This window comes from Grus americana, chromosome 4, assembly GCF_028858705.1.
Source record: "Grus americana isolate bGruAme1 chromosome 4, bGruAme1.mat, whole genome shotgun sequence".
NCBI lineage: Eukaryota > Metazoa > Chordata > Aves > Gruiformes > Gruidae > Grus > Grus americana.
The window spans coordinates 68,530,430-68,553,910 of NC_072855.1; the positions used below are offsets into that span (position 1 = coordinate 68,530,430).

The 23,481-nt window shown below is 41.4% G+C and overlaps 1 long non-coding RNA gene across 1 annotated transcript; it reads right to left on the reverse strand.

Annotated features, from left to right (window-relative positions):
• Positions 1 to 284: 284 nt before the first annotated feature.
• LOC129205582 (uncharacterized) lies at positions 285 to 3,084 on the reverse strand. The gene is made up of 3 exons (XR_008576786.1): positions 2,728 to 3,084; positions 746 to 919; positions 285 to 354 (listed from the first exon to the last, which is right to left on the reverse strand). It is a non-coding gene; the product is annotated as an uncharacterized LOC129205582 (long non-coding RNA).
• Positions 3,085 to 23,481: the final 20,397 nt, after the last annotated feature.

Genomic DNA, 23,481 nt, shown 5'->3' on the forward strand with positions numbered 1-23,481 from the left:
AGTGTGAACATAGACAATACAATGAATTTCCAGTTCTTAGAAAGGAAGGCATTATATTATCACAATATTTTATCACCAGACTCATCTCAGGTTGACCTGTAAGCAAGGGTCATACCATAAAGAGAAGTGCATCGGAGTGAGGGCTGTCAAATTTACATCAAGTTTGTTAAATTAATTTTTATGATTTTAGAAAGATTTTTAATTCCCCCTCCCCCCAGCAGCCGGTTAATCTAACAATCTAACAAAGTTTGCTTAACAATATGTTACCTTCCATTTATATGGATGGTCTTGTAGAATCTGAGGGATACGTCGTAGTATTTTGTGTAACAGTCATTCTGCGGGCCGTAACTGCATCTTGAAACATATAGATCTGTGTAAGCGAACTCAGTATGTGTAAGTGTGTATATTCTTAGTGGATAAAAGTTCTTGGCAACCATTAAGTAAAGGGAAAAGTGCTGGCACTAAAAATTGCTGAGGCTAGCATTTTTTAATTTCTCACTTCTTAGAGATCTTTTCCAAGCAGCAGAATGCAGTTTAAAATGCAGCGTTGCAATAGGCGCCTATCTAGTCTGGGAAAACGGGTCATGTTTTTAGGCGTATTAGCAAAAACTGTATTAATTAGCCCATTTTTAAATATCGTTTGGCCTCCTGCATCAAGAATGAGAGGAACAAATTTAAAATATTAGGCCAATGAATAGCTAACATATTTTCTAAAGCCCTGACTGTAAGGGGAGCTGAATTTTACCTTAAAGCACATTAAAACAGGTACCGATGCATTAAAAAATATTTTTCTTTCTGTCTCCAGATAAAGTTGTCATAGCTGGCATTATTTCATCTGTGGTGAATTACAATTCCTGTGACAATACTGTGACACAAATCCCAAAATGTGGACATTTCTGTATCCCACGGAGTTTTTAATCTGAAAGACAAAGCAGATAAGCCAGGATACAACGAAGGATTCATTCAGAAAATTCCGAGTTTGTCTGTGTTGCTCCCTCCTCCCTTTCTTTGGCTCGGCGGTGGTCTGCAATCCTCTCAACCCGTATCTCCTACTGATGCTAACGCAGCAGTGATCGACTCCTCCCATACCGGCAGGAAATCAACCTCAAAAGGCTTCCAGTTTGCACCTTGTAGAACTGGCTTTGTCACTACAACAAGACGACTTTACTGGAAGGCAAAATCCTAAGTTAAATAAAAACTAATACTTGCGATTAAGAAATCTTGACATAACTTTTGCAGTGCAGAAGTATAATCAGTATATCAACCACATCTGGAAGGTGCTTCAGTTTATTCAGGAGGAGACACTGGAATGTGAATGTGGGCTAGGTTGGGCCATTATAAGCTTGAAGAATGAAGGTCAGGCACATTGCAAATCTGTTATCACATCTTTTTTCCAGAAACAAGATGAGAACATTTAAAAAACAGAAGCCAAACAAATCCTGAGGGTCAATTATTGATGTTACACCATGGTTGAATTTGACTCAAAGATCAAAGTCCATCATTTACAGTAAATAATCTTTTATTTATGTAGTCAGGTGTTGATCAATATTTCACTTCTGATGTCTTTATCAGCAGTTTCGTATTTTCCTTAATCCTCTCCCTTCTGCACTACGTATCACTAGGGAAAAAAACCCCTTCTAAAAAACCCCTGCTGTTTTCTCTGAGTGTAACGAAGATTAGAAGTAGAGAAATGGTGGACAATCCTGCTTGCTGAGGCTGTGCTGGTGTCTAGAAATGGAGGCTCTTCAGTAGAAACTTGTAATGGTATTTCCATAGATAATTTCTGTTGTTCAGGATTTTGTTTCGGTGATTCCTTGAGAAGGACCCTTCTCTCTGGCCCTTCCCGCAGTCAGGTACACTTTCAATAGATGCGAAATTAAAGTTCTTTCTTTCCCAGAGCACAGATGGTAATTTTCCCTCCCAGACCTCATCTCTGAAGTTGTTAGGCAGATGGGAATGGATCATTTAGATATCTTTTGATAATTATATCGTTCTAGCCTGTTTTCTGCTCTCAGTGCGTATGCCATGGAGTAAGGAAACTAAAGTCCCCTACAGACCCATGAGACAGAGAGATATCTCACTGATCCTTCCACTCACAGTTCATGGCGTTGCTTCTCAGGTCTCTCATCCCAATCCCACCAAGCGTGGACGTTCCCTTCACTGTCATCTCTCTCAGAGTACGAGTCCCAGGAATGACAAGACTGGTTCCTGTCCAACATCAAAGAGCGGTGTGAGTGACAACAGCCACTGAGAGATGTCAGTTCTCTGGGGCGTTTATTTGCAGATTCCTGGGCAGATTTGTGAGGCTCAAATCACCAGGGCGTTGTGCAGATTCAAGGAACCAGTTTTTCCTAAAGCACCAACCAGTAACATCAAGTCTTCTGAACCAAGAGGTTATGTACCCCCAAATTCCTGTGGGCACCGGAATCACAGGAATTATAGGTGTGCAAGCCTGATTCCTTGGGTTCTCTATGGAAAGCTTGACTTTCTCATTGTGCAGAAATGGATAACGAGGTGTAATTTTAGTTTAGTGAAAATTCTGTGTGCTGATAGCTTTTGTCCTGTATTTTTCCTATTCCCTAGATGGTAAACATTGCAGTAATAATTATAGCAGTAGAGTGGTAGCTTTTGTCCTGTATTTTTCCTGTTCCCCAGATGGTAAACATTGCAGTAATAATTATAGCAGTAGAGTGGATATTACTCTTGTCTGCAAAGTGTTTAATATACCTGAGACATTAGGAAGTAAAAGAGGGTGTAGTCTATTTTAAAAGGCAGTTATCCAGTTCCAGGTGGTTGGAAGGCAAGATCAGAGCATTCATTCATGATGTGGGTGGTCTGGACCGAGAGCTGAACTCTGTGCAAGGGAGTGGACTGCACAGTGGGAGAAAGAGAAGTTGAACTTATTACTTTTTTACTTTATTCTGTTAAGCAGAAGTTATTCATGGAATATCCGTAAAGGCAAAGTTGTTGGTAGAGCTGGCAATACTTAGTTTTAATTTACTAAAGATATTTAAGAAGACCTTGGGAGAAAAAAAAAAAGAAAAAAAAAAAAAAGAGGAAATTAATTTTCAAATTAAAAGTGGCTGTGGGGTAAGTGCTCAGCTCTAAAACAATTCTGAAGTTTGGAAAATCTGGATCCAAATCTCTTGGGCCATGGCAAGATCTATTTCTTTTTTAAAATGTTTATTTTATATCCCCGGGGGTCTCCCTGTGCTCCTTTCATTTACAGACCGTAAGGGCTTTTTTAGGAGGCATAGGTGATGGCATAACAGGACCCCCACCATACAGGGGGTTTTGGAAGTGCTACAGGGCTGTAAATTAGCAAAATCAACTTTCTGGCCAATAGGTGTAGATTCCAATCCATTACTCATAGGCAAATTACTCCATAATCTTATTACCAGTTTTACAAGCAAAGCTTTTTCAGCCACATTTTAATCTGGTAGCCATTTGCCTGTCAAAGGGAGGAAATGCTTTTTTGTTTTAATTTTAAAAAAACCCAACAATTGTACTTCTGCACTCCATGGAACATTTGCGCCCGAGTTTGTGATGCACTGAAGATGGGAGCAGGTGCACGACTTCTGCAGCATTGCTGGGAAACGCCGGGCCAAAGCCTCTGTCAAGATCCCTGAAAAAAAGACCTATTTTTAGTGGCACCAGTCCCACGTATGGCAGCACAGAGTTTGGCCCATTATACTTTCAAGGTCACTGAAGTAAGGTCACTAAAGACAGCAAATAGAGAAAATGGAGAAAAAAAATTCTAAAGCAGCTCAATTGGAGCAAGAGAATAAGGAAGCAACTTTACCATCCATTTTGCATGGAATATACCCTTTCAAAGCCAGCTATAATTGGTCTGAAAGGTTTAACCTATTTGAGGCAAGTTTAGGGTTGGAATATTGTTTAGAAAAATAGAAACTATTGTTTCCTTAATTCCTGGAAAAAGAGTATGTTCGAGTGTGTTCTATTTAGCTCTTGCTATTCCCTAACAAAATTGTAGAGGGACCAGAGAGGATATGGAGTCTCCATCCCTGGAGATATCAAACCCCACAGGCATGGACCTGGGCGACCTGCCCTGGTTTGCCCTGCTTTCAGCCGGGGGGGTTGGAGAAGACCACCTCCAGAGGTGACTGCCAGCCTCAGCAGTTCTGTGATCTGGGACGTATCCGTCCTGTTTTAAACAATACCTGGGAAACATAATTTCCTGGGACTCTTGAGTGGTCTTGAATTGCACCCAGCCAGGAGTTTAGTTCTGTTATACTTTTGTTGTGGGGTAACCCCAGCAGGCAGCTGAGCACCACACAGCCCTCCCCAGGTGGCACGGGGAGGGGGGGCAGAATGGGAAAGACAAAAGTGAGAAAACTTGTGGGTTGAGATAAAAACAGTTTAATAGGTAAAGCAAAAGCTGAGCGTGCGAGCGAAGCAAAATAGGGAATTCATTCCCCACTTCCCATGGGCAGGCAGGTGCTCAGCCATCCCCAGGAAAGCAGGGCTCCATCACGCCTAACAGTTACTTGGGAAGACAAACACCTTATCCCCAAAGTCCCCCCCTCCCTCCTCCTTTCCCCCAGGTTTTATTGCTGAGCACAGCGTCATGTGCCCCAGCTGTGCCCCCTCCCAACTGCCAGTGCCCCCCCAGCCTGCTCACCGCTGGGGCCACAGGACAAACGGAAAGCCCCACCGCTGCGCAAGCACTGCCCAGCAACAGCTAAAACACCGCTGTGTTATCAACACCGTTTTGCTCACAAATCCAAAACATAGCACCATACAAGCCGCCACAAAGAAAATGAACTCTATCCCAGCCAAAACCAGTATACCAGTTCTTTTTATTACCGCAGCGCTTGTTTTCCTCAACTATCTCCTATGGTCACTTTACATTCAGTCAGCAAAACCAGTATTTTATAGTTGTTCCAGCATTTTTACTTCATTTAAACAGCGATTCCAACAAGCTAGTTCCATAATTTTTTTAAAAAAGAATTTCTTTCAGTGCATCAGATGCATTCAGCAACTCTGTAGTTGTAAAAGCCTTTGCCAAAAGAAACCCTGTAGCCGACTGGCGTCACACGTAACAGCTCCAGCAAGAGGAGCTCTTAGCTCCTGGCTCATTTCCATTCTCCTTTGCATCCCTATAAATCAGGAGTCGGTTATTTCAGATTCAAAGGGTGTAAGCGAGAACTGAAACCGGGTTTAGGGTTCCTTACTTTGCACTGGCATCAGACTGTCGTGCTGCGGGCAGCCACGAGCTACCAGATGTCCCAAAGCCACGTCGCCTGCAGGTTTCTAAACCCGCTGTAGCTTGCAAACTCACAGCAGTCACCCGGAGGGTAGAGATCTGCGTCGCGCACATTTTTTACTCGTTATGCTAACTAGAAGTATTGATTAAAAAAAGAAAAGAACATTAGAAGACACTCAATGGAGAACAGAGAACAGGCAATTGGGACAGAGTCGGCAACGAACTGAAGGGGAAAGCCAAACATTAACGCGAGAGGCTATTAGCTGTTGCACGTAGCAGTGGAAGGCTGTCGGACAGCTGAAGGCAACCGGAACGCCCTGAACAGAGAAATCTAGCGATTACCAGCCTCCTCCTGTGGTTTATTGCCTGGTGTATAATGTCCTGAATACATTAGATATTACGGGCTCATTCATCACAAATGCGCTTTAATGGAACCAAAGGTCAGGGGCAAAATTAAGGCTGGGGAGAAGGAATGGTCTAAGTGTGCGTGGATGCGGGGAGATGGTTATTTCTATTTTAGCTTAAGTTAAAAGATTGCTGTGTGTTTGCGTATGCAAAGCTTTTCACTAATAGCTACTGAAAGGCCACAAAAGCAAGCAAGGAGTACAGAATCGCTGGGCTTATGAGCATAGAGATGACGGTTATTATAAAGCTCAATTAAAAAATCCTAGATATGCTAGGCAAACATTAAAAGACAGTTTTAAACTAACAAAAACAAAAAATAAAGATGCTAAAAGGCACAATCCATCCCTGTTGTAAGAATGCTGTAATACTTAGCCACAAGAAAGGGGACTTAAGCACGCAACAGGAATTTTATCTCGAGCTATTTAATTTGCTTTGCCAATTTAATTCAGATTTTTAATGTACCTCTCTGACAACCTTGAGAAAATCATACGCGGAAGAGTTAGCAAGAGACTCTCCTGCAACTGGGACTTTACAAGATGTCAGAGAAATAAATGTGGCAAAGACTTCAGAGATCACTAGGGTCTCCAGCTGAGTCAGTGAAGAAACCGTAAGCAAATACTATGGGAACCAATAAGTCCCCTTAGAGGCTGCATGCACATTTCTAACTTGCTCTGCACGCAAAAGCAGCTCAGGAAAAAAAATTAAAAAATCCATATTTATGAAATCTGAATTCCCTTCAGAATATTTTAATAACAATAATAGCTTGATTAAGATCTAAGTGAAAATATGAGGCTCTAAAATGGGTTATTTTAATCGTACATAATTTTCCCTTTTGAAGCTTTGCCTAGAAAGGAGTTAATCCTCATGGACTAAAGAACACAATGCACATAGGAAAGAGCTTTTGAATGGTTATTCATTTCTGTAATGTTAATGACACACAAGCAATTGTGCAGGCCCCACCCACACAATTAAGATGGCAAAATCAAGCGCTCTTAAACCCAGGTATTGCCAAAACTTAGACTGCCTATACAATTGCTGTTCAGCCCCCTTCCACGCGAGCTTTGTGATAACATCGCTGGGTTTATGGGTTAAAACTATTTTTTTACACTGGAGTCTGCCTTTAAGTATGGAATTGACTGTTCAAAGAGCTCGATAGCCGTAAGATATTTAGTCTTCACAATTCAGCTAGTGACCTACTTATTACCCACCATCCGAAGCCCACACAGAATCTTTAGTTTCTGAATGTGAAAGGAAGCTGCAGGAAAGATAATGATGAGATCGTGCCAATGAGGAAGGTACCGTAATGCACACAACACAAGAGGACTAAATTAGGGACGCTCACAACCACCTCACGAGTTGCATTTTCAAGCGTTTCAGCACTTCCTAAATACACTTCATCTAATGATCTGATTTCTGAATGTTATTTTCTGGGTTGGTTTTTTTTTATGTCTGAAGACCTGGTAATAAGCTACCATCAAGAACAGGGCTGAATTCTGATATGCACTACTGCCATATGATTGAACAAGTATAATCAATAACAGGAGAAGATGATGATAGGGGTTATTCTTTCCCCGATATTTATCCTCTGTCAAAGTGATGAAGTAGAAGAAATTGCCAAGGATACCCAGCCCGAATCTCTCTACCCACGTCCCTCGAGAAGACGCCTGTTCCCACAGTTCTGAGCTGACTAAACGCTGTTGGTTAGGTCTGGCCTAGGAGCACAACTTCCCAAAATGCTAAGCTGAACCAACTTTCACAGCCACTGAAAAGGAGAATTTGCTCTCCCCTTCATTCCCATCCTTTCTCCTCCATCCTCCTGCCTGCATGATGCTACTTCTTCCCTTGTGCCTGCTGTCCTGCTTGCTGGATCTCCCTTTGAATCGAATCAACTTGTTCGTTGTTGGTTTTTGTTGTAGCAGTAGTTTTCTGTCAAATTAGTGAATTCGGGCACAGTGTGAAGGTGCCAGTGTTGGCACTATCTAAGCTGGCACAGGAGTACGGCCAGGAGTGGAAAGAAGGGGAGAGGCAGCAGAAGACCTTCTTCTTTCTCAGCCATGAGATGGTCAGACAGGTCATCCCCGCTGCTTAACCTGGAGCCTCTGATTCTGCCATTTTTCCAAGGGTGCAAGGGGCAGTTTTAAGTCAAGCTTAAACTAGTATGTGCCTCAGCCGCACCTGAGCAGAACGACGTGAGGGGCAGAAGAGCGGGCCCTCCGGCTCCAAGATGCTCTCTCTGCTCGCGTTTCAGCGGCTTCTCATACACAAAGGAAGAAGTACAGCTTTCCCAGACAGGTCAAAAGCCATTTTTACAGTGGGAAGCATTTGGCAATCCAAATGCAGGGTTGCTCCCTGCTCATCCTGTAACGTCTTGCCCAGACGGCAGTTTTTTGTTCAGCCGCCTACAACACAACGCTGAGCTCTGCGAAGTCCTAAGATGTTCCATTTCCATGAGGTCTGCAGCACCTAGCTGAGCTAATGACACTATTGACGTCACAAACTCAGTCAACACTGCCTGTGACATCAATGTATGACATCACTTCAGGAAGTACTGTCTTCTGAAATAACAAGTCGCAGCTCGTAGCTTCTACGTCCCCAACTCAGAGTGTGAAAAGGAAGAACAGATCTTTCATTTCTATCACACGCGTGTCTAAACATCCAGTCCCTGACGGGTACCTCACAATTAGGTCAGAGCCTGGCATAAAGCTGTGCTGGATCCTGGTTTGGCTGCCCCCCTGACAGGCAAGGGGGGGCAAATTATTTTGGCAAATCCCTTTGCCTCACGTGCCTGAAGGTGGTGGTGCAAAGTGCTGCTCGTTCGTATCTGTGATAGGAGTTTAGATTTCTATACGTTTACATCTTTGGATTTCAGGCAATGACTTGTGCGAGACATGATATTATCTCATCAGTGGTGTCACATAAGCTCGCATTTATAGGGATTTATTTCTTGGCCATCTCAGAAGGAAATGATTTAATTACAGACTAATATAGTAGGATCATTATTATGTTAGCTGCCCAAGCCTTCTCATTATAAGACCCCTTTTTGCATTGTCTGTAATTTTGCAGTTTTAACTCTTTGACCTGATTTCTTTCATCCCATGAGGCTTCTCCAGTCTTTTTTTTTTTTGTAAGTAAAATTTTCTGCCAAACCCCATACTAATTTCCAAGAATGCAGCTGAAAAGAGAGATGCTATTTTCCTGATGCTAAATATTCCGTACGAAAACTCTAGTCTACACGTAGCTTTGAGCAGAGGCTAGAAATTTGGGGTGCGGGGGGATTTAAGGGATTGTCCTTTGACAATCAAATGAAATTTAGTGATGTGGAAAACGTCTGGAAAAATTGCAGTTTGCACGTGTTCAGTAGAGACTTGCCAGAACTCTGCAATGCAACTTTTCAGAGATGCTGTCTGCAACAAGCGCACTAGACTTCATAGGGCCTTTCTGTGACAGGAAGGTTTATAACCTAATACCACTAATAATTGCTTCTTCAGATCAAGTTGCAGGGCTGTGCAGCAGATTTAAAGTTTCCAGCCTGCCAATAAATCCTGTTATTGTCGGTACAATTACAAAGTTGAATTTTCCTTGTTTGCATCTTTCATAAGCTTAAGAAATTTGGCATAAAAACTCTCCCTTAAAAAAAACCAAAACACAACAGTATAAAACCCATGCAGAGTGAGTATTATTAACCCCATTATACAGATTTGCATCTGAGATATGTGAAGCTTAAAAGCCAAATGTATCCATCGGTTTTTGGGTAGCCAGCCGAGAAGTAAAATTTTATTTTTTTAATTTTTATTTTTTATGAGCACATGGCTTGACACAGCTGGAGCTGTGTGTTCTCAGACTCCTGCAAATCTGTTGCAGGTCTCAGAGTCAGGCACTTGGAGAATAGGGAACGTACAAGATAAAGACTACCTGCAAAAAACATGGAAAAAAAGTGATCTCATGCAGCCCATATCTGAACTTGCATTACACAGGGGAGTACGGCTAAGATGGGAAAGGAACTTCTTGACCGAGGACTGACTTACAGTAATATCCTTTTAATACAGTATTTCAATAAAGCTACTCACCAAGATTAAACTTTTTATGATATAAATAGGCATATCCATTTCCCAAAAAGTATTTGGTCAGACCTATTTCAATATCAGCTTAGTCTTTTTGCGGGTTTTCTCTCTTGTTTGTTCATATGAACAAAAATAGTATGAAATTATTATTACTTTTTGTCTTGAAAAAGTATAACCACTGTATGCACAATAATTACAGCAAATGTTTGTATAGCAAAGATGTTACAGAGATACAAAGATAACGATTTCATTATAAGAGTAAACCTTTCATTGTGATGTATTATACAATAACTAACACGTTTTATTTTGGGAAAACTGAAGTCTAGCTACAGTAATCACTATTATACCGTGAACTTGGGCACTAGAAAAAGTTGGTGACAACTAGATGTAATGTTAGTCACACAGTTTTAAAAAATAAGCGAGCTAAAATACATAATATTTTCTTTAAAACCGTTGAGCCATTCTAACAAACACACAGAATCACTTGTAATTGAGATAAACACAACATCCTCTTAGCATTGCTGTGCTTACAGCTCTTTCAAACAGCACATATGGGTTGTACTTTTATCAAGCGCGGTTAGACCCTTTTCTCCTAATGAATAATTGTATGTGTTGTAGTTGGGAAGCCAAACAAGACTAAGTTAAATACACTCTGGCTGCCTTAACTCAGAATTTTCCTTGTATTTATGGATTTATATTAAATCCCTTAGGTTATTTTAAAATTGTTTTTGGTGTTATTTTATCATTAATCTTATTATCATCCAAAAAAACTGGCTGCAAATGATTGCTTTGAGGATTGGCAAACACATTTGTACAGCTTGAAACAATTTATTGAAAACATGTTGCTTACATAAGAGAACATGCTGTCTTTAAATGCTGCTGGTAAGAAATGTTCATTTCTTGAATTTCCATTCTATTTATGGACTCTGAAGAGAGGAGAAAGCCAATTTAAAGTGCACCTACAGGTTGCGTACCTTTTTACAATCATCTTATTTTAACCTCAAGAGAAGGGATCGTCATTATCTGGCCGTGACACTGCAATGGGCTCCTCAGCGGCGGCACGCAGCAGCACGCAAGCCGCCGTAACATGTCTTTTCAAAATATTTGATCTTTTCTCCAAAGGAGAAACCTGTAACCAGTTACATTGTAAACTAGTGGACGTAGGTTTAATAATGAGAAGGATTTTAGTTTCAGTTCAACAGATCATTTTTAGCCAAATGTATTTCTGTGGGCATAGGAGGTACAATAAATAAAGATTGACGGTAACGCATTACCATCATTTTTTCCCCTATATATGTGCTATCTCTAGAATACTTCAGTCATTTGTACATTTACATAAGTCCCCAAGATGAAATATAATTATTTTCACTATTTTATAGCTGGTGAAAATGAGGTGCAGCCGGAGTTACACAGAGCATACCTTGAAGAGCAAAAGTATGAACCCTCCCCAGACATCGAGTCCCAGTTCAAACAAGACAAAATTTCCTCTTTCACGTGGCGACGTAAGCTCTAGGGGCCAGATCTAGTCACCGACAGTGACCAGCATGCGAGCTCTACGCTTCCGCCGCCCAGCACGCCCGACGTCCATCTCCCCTCTTGGCGAGTGTCCTGCTGGGGGGGACGGGGGGGGGGACAGTCTAGGACTTTCCCCGATTGCCAGCTAAGGCAGCAAACCAAACCCCTCTGTTCCACGTTTTTTAAAAATAAATATTCACTTTCCAGAAAAGAGCTTATTTCAGATGCCATTTTTAACTGATACCTGATTCTTAATAATTTGTATTGCCCTTTATGAAGGTTTTCAGACAGTTATGTGATTTTCTTCTGCAGTTGTAAATCCTGTTACTTCTGCTGTCTACGTAAGCAGCAAATACAGAGGTTTTTCACCTCTTTCTGCTTTCCTGGACTTCCACTGATCGAGTACCTTGTCGTCTGCTTTTCCTAAGAACACAGAAGCCCAGAGCTTTTCCTCACGAATGGTTTCTCATGCCTTCATTAACTTGGGAAGGGGAAGAATGGAATAAAAGGAAACTCTGGAGTTTGCAATGTGCACAAGCACCATAAAATCCCAAAGCTTTTAACAAAAGTTCAGCCCTCAGAGCATCTTCCAGAGGGACCAAAAAAAAAAAAAAAAAAAAAATCTATTGACTTTCAATGGCAAAATTTTGGTACAACACTTCTAGGGCACGAAGCATCTGTAAATCCATCTACTTGGTTAGATATGAAGCTCTGCCTGTGTATCTGTCTGCACTTAAATTCCATACAGGAACAAATGTAAATCCTTTCTCTAGACTGAAGAAAAGGAGAAGGAATTGGCTTGCTCAGAAACTCAGCTAGAATCCCACATTTCGAGCTTGCTTCCTCATGCCATCATTTGTTTCCAAGTTCACAAAGGCTAGACCCAAAAGTCCAGCAGTCCAACTTGACTCTCCTATATTAATTTTTTTTTTAATATCCAATTTTGAATGAGGAGAGTGACATATGTGCTCAGGCATTCAGAATAGCTTCCTTTTAAAATTCAATATAGCTGGTTTTTTTTTTTTAAAAATTGAACTTTGGAAACACGCTAGATAGAAAGATTCCCTCAACCACAAGTATGCATAACTTACAATCACAGCCAGACTTCAAAGATCCTGCCTTTACACCCACACCAGGGTCTTTTTTATTGCAATTCTTTTCTAAATAACTAATTGCCTCCTAAGCATTAAATAAGCAATTTACACTTTCCCCTTTATTCTTCATGGCGCAGTTGACATAATGCATAACTACCAGCTTAACCGCCAGCAACACAATTCTGGTCAGGTCACTCCGTCCCAGTTTCCCAGGGATACGAGGTGTGTAAAACGACTTCTCTCCCGTTTCATCGTGCCGTGAAGGTTAGTTGAGTAACTTTTACCATGTTCTACTTAATTTGGCATCTCCTGCCAAGTAACTATTCCTTGCTTAGACTGATCACAGAGAGTTTAGCAGTGTTTTTGTCAGCGCTCTGACTCCAGAAAGCTGAGATTTTGTATGGACACTGCATGACCACCGGCAAAAATTCTGCAGCTCGACTTGCACGTTGGCTTATGCGTCACTTCTGGATCCCCATAAGACACAAGCGCCTCCATGTTTGTTTGCCTGAGTGCCTCAAAACATAACTCAGTGTTCTGGAGTTGTATTTGTGCTCTGCTGGAGTCTCCCTTCTTCCCGTCCTGAGCAGCATCTCTTTCCAGAGCTGCTGCCAAGGGAGAGGGCCGCAAGTCCCAGCCACCTCCCGTCACCGCACTCTGAAACAACGCCGAGTTAAACGCTACGGGTGCCACGGCTTGGCATACAGATTGATCCAGGCAAGTAAGAGGCTTCTGAGAGACTACGCCAGGTTTCTATTTCTGGCACTTCCACCCCCCCGCCAGTCTCTCCTATTGAACTTCTGACTAAAAAAGAATCAAAAAACTGGTACGGAAACATAAGAAAACCTTCAGCCGTTCGTTATTAAGTTACTCATCTAAAGACAGTAAGCAACAGATCACGATAACAAGATCATCAAAAAGTGCATGTTTACTGGCACTCTCAGTAGAACGTGCTTATCTTGAGATAATCCAAGAGCATTTTCTTATATATTGATTAGCTTTTAAGGATCAGTGGTCAGGTTTTCACAAACTATAAGATGCCATGCCAGGATCAATGGCCTGCTTTTTATTTATTATTTTATTTATTACTTTGCAGCATATTTTTGTTTGGCAATATATAAACTAGTCGCACAAAACCAACTGATCCCAATTACTACCAGGTAAGTATACAGTTTACTTTCTAATCACCTCGTTAGGTCAGCACTATTTACTGACATACAATTACATTGATATGGGCACTAAAAATAGTTCACCTAGATTCTTCTTTAAGGTCAAGCCTGGAAACTTATGGCAGCTCTTTCAGTTTCTATGAGCTTTAGGTCTTCCCGGAAAGCCGCTGGCTCATCTCTCCTTCCACCAGCTGTGGAGGAAGCCTGGGGAATCTGACCTCTTCTGTCAGCGGTCTAAGTTAGGCAAAGTGAGTACTTTTATTCTCTTCGCATTCCCAATTTCTCTTTTATGGTTACAGTAACTTAAAACTCCTGTATGAAGCCTATTGGTTGGTGTAAGTGCTCAAAAGAAAAAAAAAAAGATCCAGTTATGTCCTGTTGACTGAAGGTTATTTTAGTCTGCATTAAGCATTCCCCCAAGTTATTTTATAAAGTGTTTTAAAATAGGCATACTTTGGAAGTTTTATAAATTTACCTTATTTTCTTAAGACATTATGGTTCTGTTGTTTATTTTTAATTCTTCCTGGCTTCCGCATGTATATCCAGGGGTGTACAATTATCACGGGCAACTTTCCCAAAATGTTACACAAGGTGATTTGGAATTCTGCTCCAGAAGCTTCATCCATGTATCTAACTATCTTCCTTCTCAACAGTTAATTCCTTCCCCTCTCTGATCAGTGCCAAGTCCTCTTTCTCCTTTCCCTGGCAGCCCGCGTTAACTCAATCCCCACACGGAGTTTGCAATATAAGGATCCATTGCTGTTAGCTTTATTCCTCTCACGGTTACACTTGTCTTGCTTAGATTTTATCCTTCGTATGCATTTGATGCATCATACAGAGATGTTTATTCTCACCTTCTCCCACAATAGCCCAACAAAAGTCCAGAAAGATATCATACTCAGCACGCTGTTTCTCAAAATGCTGTTAGAAACTCAGATGGGGGCAAGGGCACACATGCAGAATAAAAGCCTAAGCTGAAGGGGGTACCAGTGCTCCCAGTAGATCCTAGGAAGGGACCAAGCACTGAAACAAAATGGCTAAGGCTTTCCAAGCCTGAATGTAATAAAGCATTTCAATCCAACCACGAGCAAGCAATCCAAGCATTTCTACTACCTAGATAGCTGACAGGCAGGGAGACCGAAGCTTCCAAGGAAAGGAAAACACCTTAAATAAACTGAAATGCTCTAGTATTTTTGCTGAATAACAAGCACTGCCTGGAGGACGCTGTCGTCCCTAGTAGCTCTGGCTTGGTTTTGGTTACCATATAAAGAATCCCCCAGGGCTCAGTAGGGTTTCGGGCACTCGCACACTATACAAATGTGCAGTCTCCTTCCCTGAAGCCACGTCACCAGGCACTAGAGATGAGCAGCCCAAAAATAATATTTTGGAAAGAGCGCTGCCAATCTACCCTTCATGTGAACAGTTTTCTCACTGGCTTGCCTTGAGGTACTAAAAGTTACAATATGAAAGCCCTCCAGGCAATCTTTCCCTCCTGGTATCGTTAGCTCGTATTTTTACTAATTTTAGCCTGCTGTGACGACCTCTATCACTTAGCAGGCAGAGTTTTGGTTTTGATTAGTGCATTTAGCCATCTTATTCCAGAGCTATAGCTTTTTCTAAATCTGCAATTTTCTTCTCGCACCCTATTCTATTCCTAGGCTATTCTATTTCTTCTACTCACTTTTCTCCTCCCAAAACATCTCTGTTTGGCAAAAAATATTTCCCTTCCCTGTGTCAATAATTTCTAACTGGGTGCTTCCTCTTTTGTTTGTTGTTTACACAAAGCATGGTCCAGAGAAGAAATGCTGCTTCCTGTTTGCAGAAACCCCCCCCCAACCAACTAACAAAAACCCCAAAGCCACTGTTTGTCCTCCCTCTCTTCATGCCATGCTAGCCACGAGACCATGAGGCCATTTTCCAGTCATCTGCTGACAACCATGAAAAACATCTCCTTGTGCGTTTGGTAGCAGGCAGCACTCCTGCTACTACTCCAGAGGCAAATCCTGCACCAGGTTGTGGGACCCTCCTCTAGCAGCTACTGCGCACTTGTGGAGGAGGCTGAGGGCACTAATTCAGGCCATATTGTACTTGTTGCAAAGGAGGAGTAAAACCATCGTTATCTCCACACTTTTAATAGAGCATGTCCTGACAAACACACTCAATCTTAGACCTGGTTGGGTAGGTACTGCAGAATTCCCTTACTCTGAAAGCATCCAGAAAAACCTTAAGCCACCACCATTTGGAACAGTAAGACCCAAGGAACCCAGGATGCCAAGCTTTCCCAGAGCGCCTCAGACTGCCCGCGTGCAACCTTTTAATGCTGTATGAGCATCACAAACTCATGTCCTTTCAGACTAATAATACTGGCAGTACAAGTCTGGTATATCCTTAATCTTTAAAAAAAAACCAACCAACCAACCCCAAAACCAAAATACAGTAGGAGGAGGAGGGAGAAAGAGCTTTATTACATGTGAACACAGATCAAAACAATTTTCTATGCCTATAGGGGTTTGAGAAAAAATACAACAAAACTTTCAATGAGATGTAATTGATGAATGATTTATGGGCTATTTGTGTAGAAGTACTAAGCATGATAAAGTCTCATCTTGATAAATCAGCTCAAATTCCACTAGTGCCATTAATAAATCAGGAGCAGGTCAGCTCCATTCTTAATGTTATTATTATGGTGCCTTCTGTCTGCTAATGCAAGTTTTAACATCTTCTTCACACGTTAGTATGAGACACCAAGATATATATACCTCCTTAGTGAATTAATTAGATAACAGGATTTTGCATCCTTCATTTAACAGGCAGGACCTCTCACTCTCTTCCTCACATTCCTGTAGCTTTCTGAAAGGGATGTCTATAATACACAGAAGGACAAGTATATAACACTGTGATAAAACTGAGCTAAATTAACATGCCAGCCCTTCTAGAAATGGAAGGCTTCCCTCTCCCCTTCTGCAATACCCTCTTCTCAACCCGCTCCCTTCGCTCCCCAGCTGTGCAGGTCACCCCCTCCCTTGTGCTGACACCAGCACTTGTCCAATTGCAAAGTAGGTTGCTGCAATTTTCTATGCCAGCAGAACTTAAAAAGCCCCAACACCCCACCCCACACTGTTTTGAAAGCAAGCCAGAATATCTGTGGGAACATTCAGCAGAACAGAAAGGCATTTAAGTGCTTTAAATTGATTTAAATACAGTCACGAACACCGAAGCCAGCTCAAGGTAAGAGGACAGGACAGGATCTCTCTCCCTTCCGACAGCTGCCAGTTGCTTATTTGGCTCACCCATCTATGAAACTTTTTAAGACTCTAGGACACATTTGTGGACTTCAGAATCATTAAAACTATCAATTAGTCCGATTTCTAATTTGAGTTAGTCTAATTAGTTCCTACACACAAGTAATTCTCCACATGGCTTTGCTGCACTGGTCAATGCTCATCTGCAGAAAGGGTTGTGCATTGTATTAAGTTTAGTATCTATTAGACATCTTAAAAACATTAAACTTCTACTCGTAATATGAAGCATCTTTAAAATGACACAAGAATTACATTTTTTTCATAATGTGCTGATGAGCTTACATCTTCCGAAACAGAAACTGGTTCCGGTCAGCATGCAAACCCCGCTCCTTAGAGCTTATTTCTAAGGCTACGTGACAGAGACACACAGTACGGATAAAAACTGATGAGAAATAGCCCCTGTGTACTCTTAGAGATCATTTGGAAGAAAAGGGGGACTGAGGAACATACCAAAAGGTACACTGTGGAATTTAGAAATCTTAGTACAAGTACTGGCGTGCTAGTCTAAGTGGCTTTTTCTGTTTAAAAAATTCAACACAGTAGTTTCAACAACAACAAAATATTCTACAAGTCTATGAACTACTATTTAGTACTAATTTTGCCAATAAGGCAATTTTATGCACAGAAAAATAAGATCTAAAATCTATGCGTAAAGCTGTAGCGGCCAGACACTGCCGTATACATGGGCCCTGCTCGGCAGAGTTTACAAAGAGCTCGTGAGGCACTCCCTCCCAAATCAAACAACTTTCTATGCAAACTGCATATTTCAGCCTCAAATTTAAAAGTGCTTATTAAACTGAACATTCACCAACTTCCTATCTCTGCATTAATCAAATACTAGGTAGACTCAGGAATGAGATGATGTAGTATGAAGCTTTATTCCCACGTGTTTAATCTTCCCAGAGAATTCACAAATGGTTGAGGCATGACCCAGATTTGCAGGTGTTTATAGGCTTAGGTTCTCACTTGGCAGTCACCACCGCAGCCTCCGAGCACCTTGCAAGAGCTAAAAACAACACCATCAATCACCTCTCCTTCCTTCCTTCCAGTAGGTAGGCGTAAATTACCTGACTTGGATGACTGGGCTGGAGGGGAGGGAAACAAGCAGGGCAACGGAGGAAAGCTCACTGGAGGAGCTGAAGGCTTCATGCCAAACGTTCGGAGCCTGTGATCATTCCTGTACCTCTTTTGACACACAGCTCCAAAGCCAAGGTCCAACTCGCACATAACTTCGGGCTCCTACATGCAAATTTTCTACATTTACTGCACAGGTCTGTGGCCGCAGTGCCGGGGCTGATCCCGCAGAGAGCTCGGAACAGCAAGACAGCCAACGTATGGGAAGAGGACCTCCTCAGCATATGGGACATCAGTGTGATGATCTTATAGTGACCTGCATTGCTCAGCAGGCAATCTACAGCAGGTTTGGACCAGATGGGGCTTTTCAGGGTGTGATCTTGGTTCTTGCTAATGGAAACAATCACGCCTGCACGGATCGCTGTGGCGGATAGGATGAGACGCAAACTCCTAATCAGAAGCAGATGGAAACATTTATTATTGTGGCTCTTCTGCACTCACAGAGTGGTGGGGGTCTAAAGGGTCTGAATGCTGGAGGCTGACAACATCCCTCTGCAGTGGGGGATGTTACAGAGCAGGCAAGTTATCTCAAGCACACTCTTCTTTTTCAGCTCAGCTTCTCTCCATTGCTGTTATATCAGGAGTTCCCAGTTAAACAGCAGTAATACTGAAACAGTTTCTGCCACGTATTAGTCTTCCTTGGGAAGGCACAAGGAAAAAAAGGATATTATCTTATTCTGACTGCTTTATTTCCTTACTATTATTGCTCATAAAAATTTACTCCATGTTTTGCAGCACAAAACCCTGTACAGCTTAGTCTTGTGACTATATATATGAGCTGGGCATTTTAGTAATTATCTCTGGCAGCCTTCCTCCCTCATTTACTGCTCCTCCCCAAAAGAGATTCAAAACAGGAAAGATCTTATTTTATATCTGAGCATGGGATAAAATGCTCACCAACTGTTTTCAGTAAAGAACAAGGATAAAATCATGAGATTACTTTGTCATATAGGCTACGCATTCTTCAGTGGCTGTGGAAATCACTTAACATGTCTTTACTCAATTATAACGAGCGTTAATCTCTTTCACCCTTGCAAAGATTTCTGTTATTATTGAATGGAAGCTATCAGTAATAACAATGCAATGGGAAAATACCAGGCTCAGTAGGAGCTGGCGAGCACCAGATATAACTGTGGGAGTGACTCCCACAGTGGGTTCTGGCTAAGATATGCCAGTTATGTGTTCTTATTTTATCTTCATTGTAAACTGGGTTTTTGACAAACACCCTCCTCCCCAAGGTTATTGAACTAACGAAGCACACGAGGTATTTTGCAAATGAAAAAAAGAAAAAAAGACTGGCATTCCTACTGTTCTTTTAAGCTAATCAGTAAGGGCTAACCTTACTTCGTATCTTTAGACCAATGCTTATCCTGGAAAATGAGAACTCAAGTGCTTTAGACATATAAATGCACTCTCCCTCGCCGCAGGTGCCTAGGTGGTGATCCCACTTCAGGGAGAGGTGATGGGCTGGAGAAGCAAGAGCACCACATCAGCAGCTGAACTGGAAGCCCAGCGCAGCCGCCCGGCCCCCACTCTTTTAGCCATGCCTCTGCTCGCCCCTTCCCCAGCCGCTCGCAGAGCGGCATTGGCTCGCTCAGCTCGCTCACAACGGCACAAGTAATAAATCCTTGTTTAGTTTATAGCTGCATTTTTAAAATCCAGCACGATGTTTCTGACTCGTCAGACACTGTAATCGCTATAAGCGTCCCAAGGGAACAGAATCACACCTGAGACTGAGCTGGCCTCACTTTTTCACTTGCTATTGGAGAGATGGATGGAAATGAACAAGTTTAGCTCCCGAACATCTGCTCAGCAAATGCTCACATAAATCAGGATGCAGAATATAGTATATTTGCCACACCCTGAATAGCAATAGTCATGCAAGATGAAGAGCAGAGTGAAATCCTGGACTTGCCGAAGTCCATGGCAAGACTCCCATGAATTTCAGGCAGGCCAGTATTTTAATGCAGATTGTTACCAGATGGTAGATTTTAGGACCAATTGACAAATGCAACTAAAAGCAAAAAAAATATAACACTTAACTGATGTGATAGCTGCATTAATTAATTGCATTCATATTATCGAAAACCAATATACAAAACTCATGTATCTCCCAGCAACAACTATGACTGCCCTCTTAAAAGTACCCATTTTCACTTAGAAAAACCTGAAATCCTTCTAACCAATAAACACTTTCCCCCAAGCAAGCAGATTTTCATACCAATTTGACTTTTAAACATAGAAAGATACTATTTTGTAATCATATAAGTCACATAGTTTATTTAGATAAATACACTTACTCATGCTTAGATCTTTTTCCCCCATGTGTTGAGTAGAACGTTTTCTAGTAGAAGTGAAGTAGGAAGGATAAAAATTGGGAGTTGTTTCCAAGATAATGCTGCAGTCTCCCAAACTGAATTAAAACCAAACATCAGCTAATACAATAAGCTTAGAGCTAATGCTACAAGTTCATGCTCAGCTTCATAGAGTGGCTGTTGCTTTTCTGCTTTAGGTTCTTACAAATAATTTAATAAAGATATTGCCTCTAGACAGTTATTCTTAAATTTATCCAAGACTGAGATGAATTACTATAACTCACGCTTCTCTCAGTGTGATTGTTTCAGATTGCCTCTATATTAAGGAAGATTAATTTACACTGGTCACATTATTAAAATTCTCCTATAACCTTAAGGGAGAATTAGAACACCTTTTTCTCCTACAGGCAGCATCTTTGTGCTCCAGAAGTAAGGTTAACAGTTCACTGAGCTATTACGAGCGAACGCAGCTGGACTGCTGGGCAGCATGGTGAGAGCCGTTTTACCCAGAACACAAATTTGAGATTCTCTCCCAAAGTTATTTTGAAACATTTTTTTTATGGGTCTGTTTATATTTTCTCATTGGCTCCATCTAATTTTCTCACAAAGTGAGTAAAGGAATTGCTATTTTTAAACTGCTGGCCACAAACTCCATGTGACATCTCCAAGACAAGTTAGTCTCTCTCATTCGTGCTACATCATCCATGATGACGCTAGAATTTCAGCTTCAGTAAACTACCTCATGTCCAGTTTAGCTGTCTCAGCTCTGAAGCAAAGGCAGGCACTAAAGGATTATTAATAAAAATGCTTTTTTTAGCCACTGCTGATAAGATTTTGCCTACACACACAGAGGCAGGAATCACCCTGATTATACCATTGACTTCCCTGAGACCTTTAAGATACTTGTAGCACCAGCAGTCAGTCATTTATCGTGACAGTCCCAGCACCAGCCGCTCAAAGAGGGATGCTGATCAGCTTCCACATTAAAATTTCACTTAGCTTTTCAACCCAAAGGAGAGACTGGAGAATTGCTGCAACTCCAAACTGCAGGTAAATGTTAGTTTAGCATTTCCTGTAGACTCCAGTTTACATGCCCCCCCCCCAACTATTTATAGCAGAGCTTCAGCCATGCACTGATTTAGAGAAAAACCTGCAGTCTCAACCCCAGCCCAGTGCTCCGTAGCACAAAATTATAACACAACACTGAATAATTTGATGGGAATGTCAACTACAAGATAGAAGTGTCATTAGTGCTCTCTACTGGATAAACACATAATTACTCCAAAACTAATATAGCACATCAGGGACCTTAGTAGCAAAGTGGTGTAAACCCACTTGTATTTAAATTATAATACTTGGACTATATTTATAAAAGCTTATGCTACTCAAAGCAAGTTAAAACCTTACGTGGAGAAGCAACAAAAGATGTAGAGAAGTCCTTGAAAACAAAACACAGCTGAAGTTGCAACTCTGATATCTGAAGTAGGTCAATTAGAGAAAATCAGGCAAGACTGTACAAGAATACTTGAGTCAGGGTAGTTTTAATCGGAAATACTCCTTCCCATTCTTCACATACTATATCCATATACACAGATTAATTTACAGCTAACAACTCTGAAATTCAATTTCAGAAATTCCTCTGCCCTCAAAAGTAGGAATGCATTCGGACATCACAAAACATCACCACTTTCCATACCCTACAAATCCACGGCAAGCTTCTACTTGGCAGTCAGACTAAGTGGTGTCATCTAGTTCACTGTGACTTCCAGGTGAATAAACCTAAGTCAACATTTCTGTTACCCCCCACCATCAGCACCAGTGCCTATGGCTCCATCTGAATGAAGAGCGCCATAATTTGCCATTCCCTCGAGCCAACAGTGAATCACCGAGCCCCACCACCAGCAGAATGGTTGTTCTGCCCCGTAGTTCAGCATTACTCAGAGCCAAACATAAAATACCTAATTTTGCATCGAAGTGTTGATGGTTCAAGCACCTGCAACCACAAGCCTTTGCATGAAAATGAGTAGTGATTGGCCTTTGTGAGAACCTCTTAATAATGCAATTCCCTGCAAATACCTGAAGCACACCTACCACTACGCTACTTCCCCCTACCAGTGGGCACACAGATTTCTTAACAGGAGTTCTTAAAGGGCTGAAGAAACACAAAACTGTTTTTACTGTAACTGCTACTTGCCTGAATTTTTACATGCAAAACAGGCTTTACAGAAACTCACATCAGGTTATGTAGGTGCAACAGTTCATCTTAAGTTTTTTAACTGCACTTTTGTTATCCCATGTTTGATACATTTAGGAATTAAGTTTATCACAGCAGCATTTAAAAGCTAACCGAGAAACGCACGCTATTACACACAGCCCGGTACTGACATGCACGCAGTGCAGAAGATCTAGTCTGTGTCCTGGAGAGGTTAGCAGCTCCAAGGGACATGAGGAGGGGAAGTGTGGATGTGAAGACGGAAAACACCACAACAGTGATGAAGCCATAGCAGGAAACATTTCATAAGTATCATGATAATTTATTCCACTGACTTTTTTTTTTTAATCTTATTCTCCCCTAAACAGAGTTGCCAGATGGACAGGGCAGAACTGGTGAAAACCACTACCAAGCAGAGTTGCTGAGAAAGCTGTCCAAATTACAATTTTTCCTGCTTAGTGATACTGCAATTTCTCTCACCTAGTGAGCCTCTGGCTGTATCCCCTAAGTTTTTCATGACAGCACTTAAAGCAGGAGGGGAGGAAAAAGAATAATCTTGCTGGCTCCCAGTGATCTGAAGGAGAACATCTAACTTAAAAAATTCTGAGGTTAAGGTGGTTTCAGGGATGAGGCTATCTACAACCTAAAATAAGATACCTATCACATCAAATTGGACTAATTGTTATTATACACACCCCCACACACCTTTTTATATAAGAGTGTGCAACATCATTTAAAGAAATGGGGAGAATATTCAGGCAGAAGAATTATTTGGAAAAAATTAAATAGCTATTTCCAAAGGACACTATGTTAAAAAGACAAAACCCAAAATAATTACTTCTGTCCAAAAAAAAGAAAATATTTGCTTGAATACAATGCAGCTGGATAGGAGGCTGGGCACTAGTTTAGCTTAAATAATAATGAAAACACAAATAGGTCACAATTACCTTGACCAAATGATTGCTATACTTTTTCCCACGTTTTTTCTTTATGTATACATGCTGAGTGAAGTTGGTAAGGTTTTGCTTAAACATCTTCTCTTTGGTC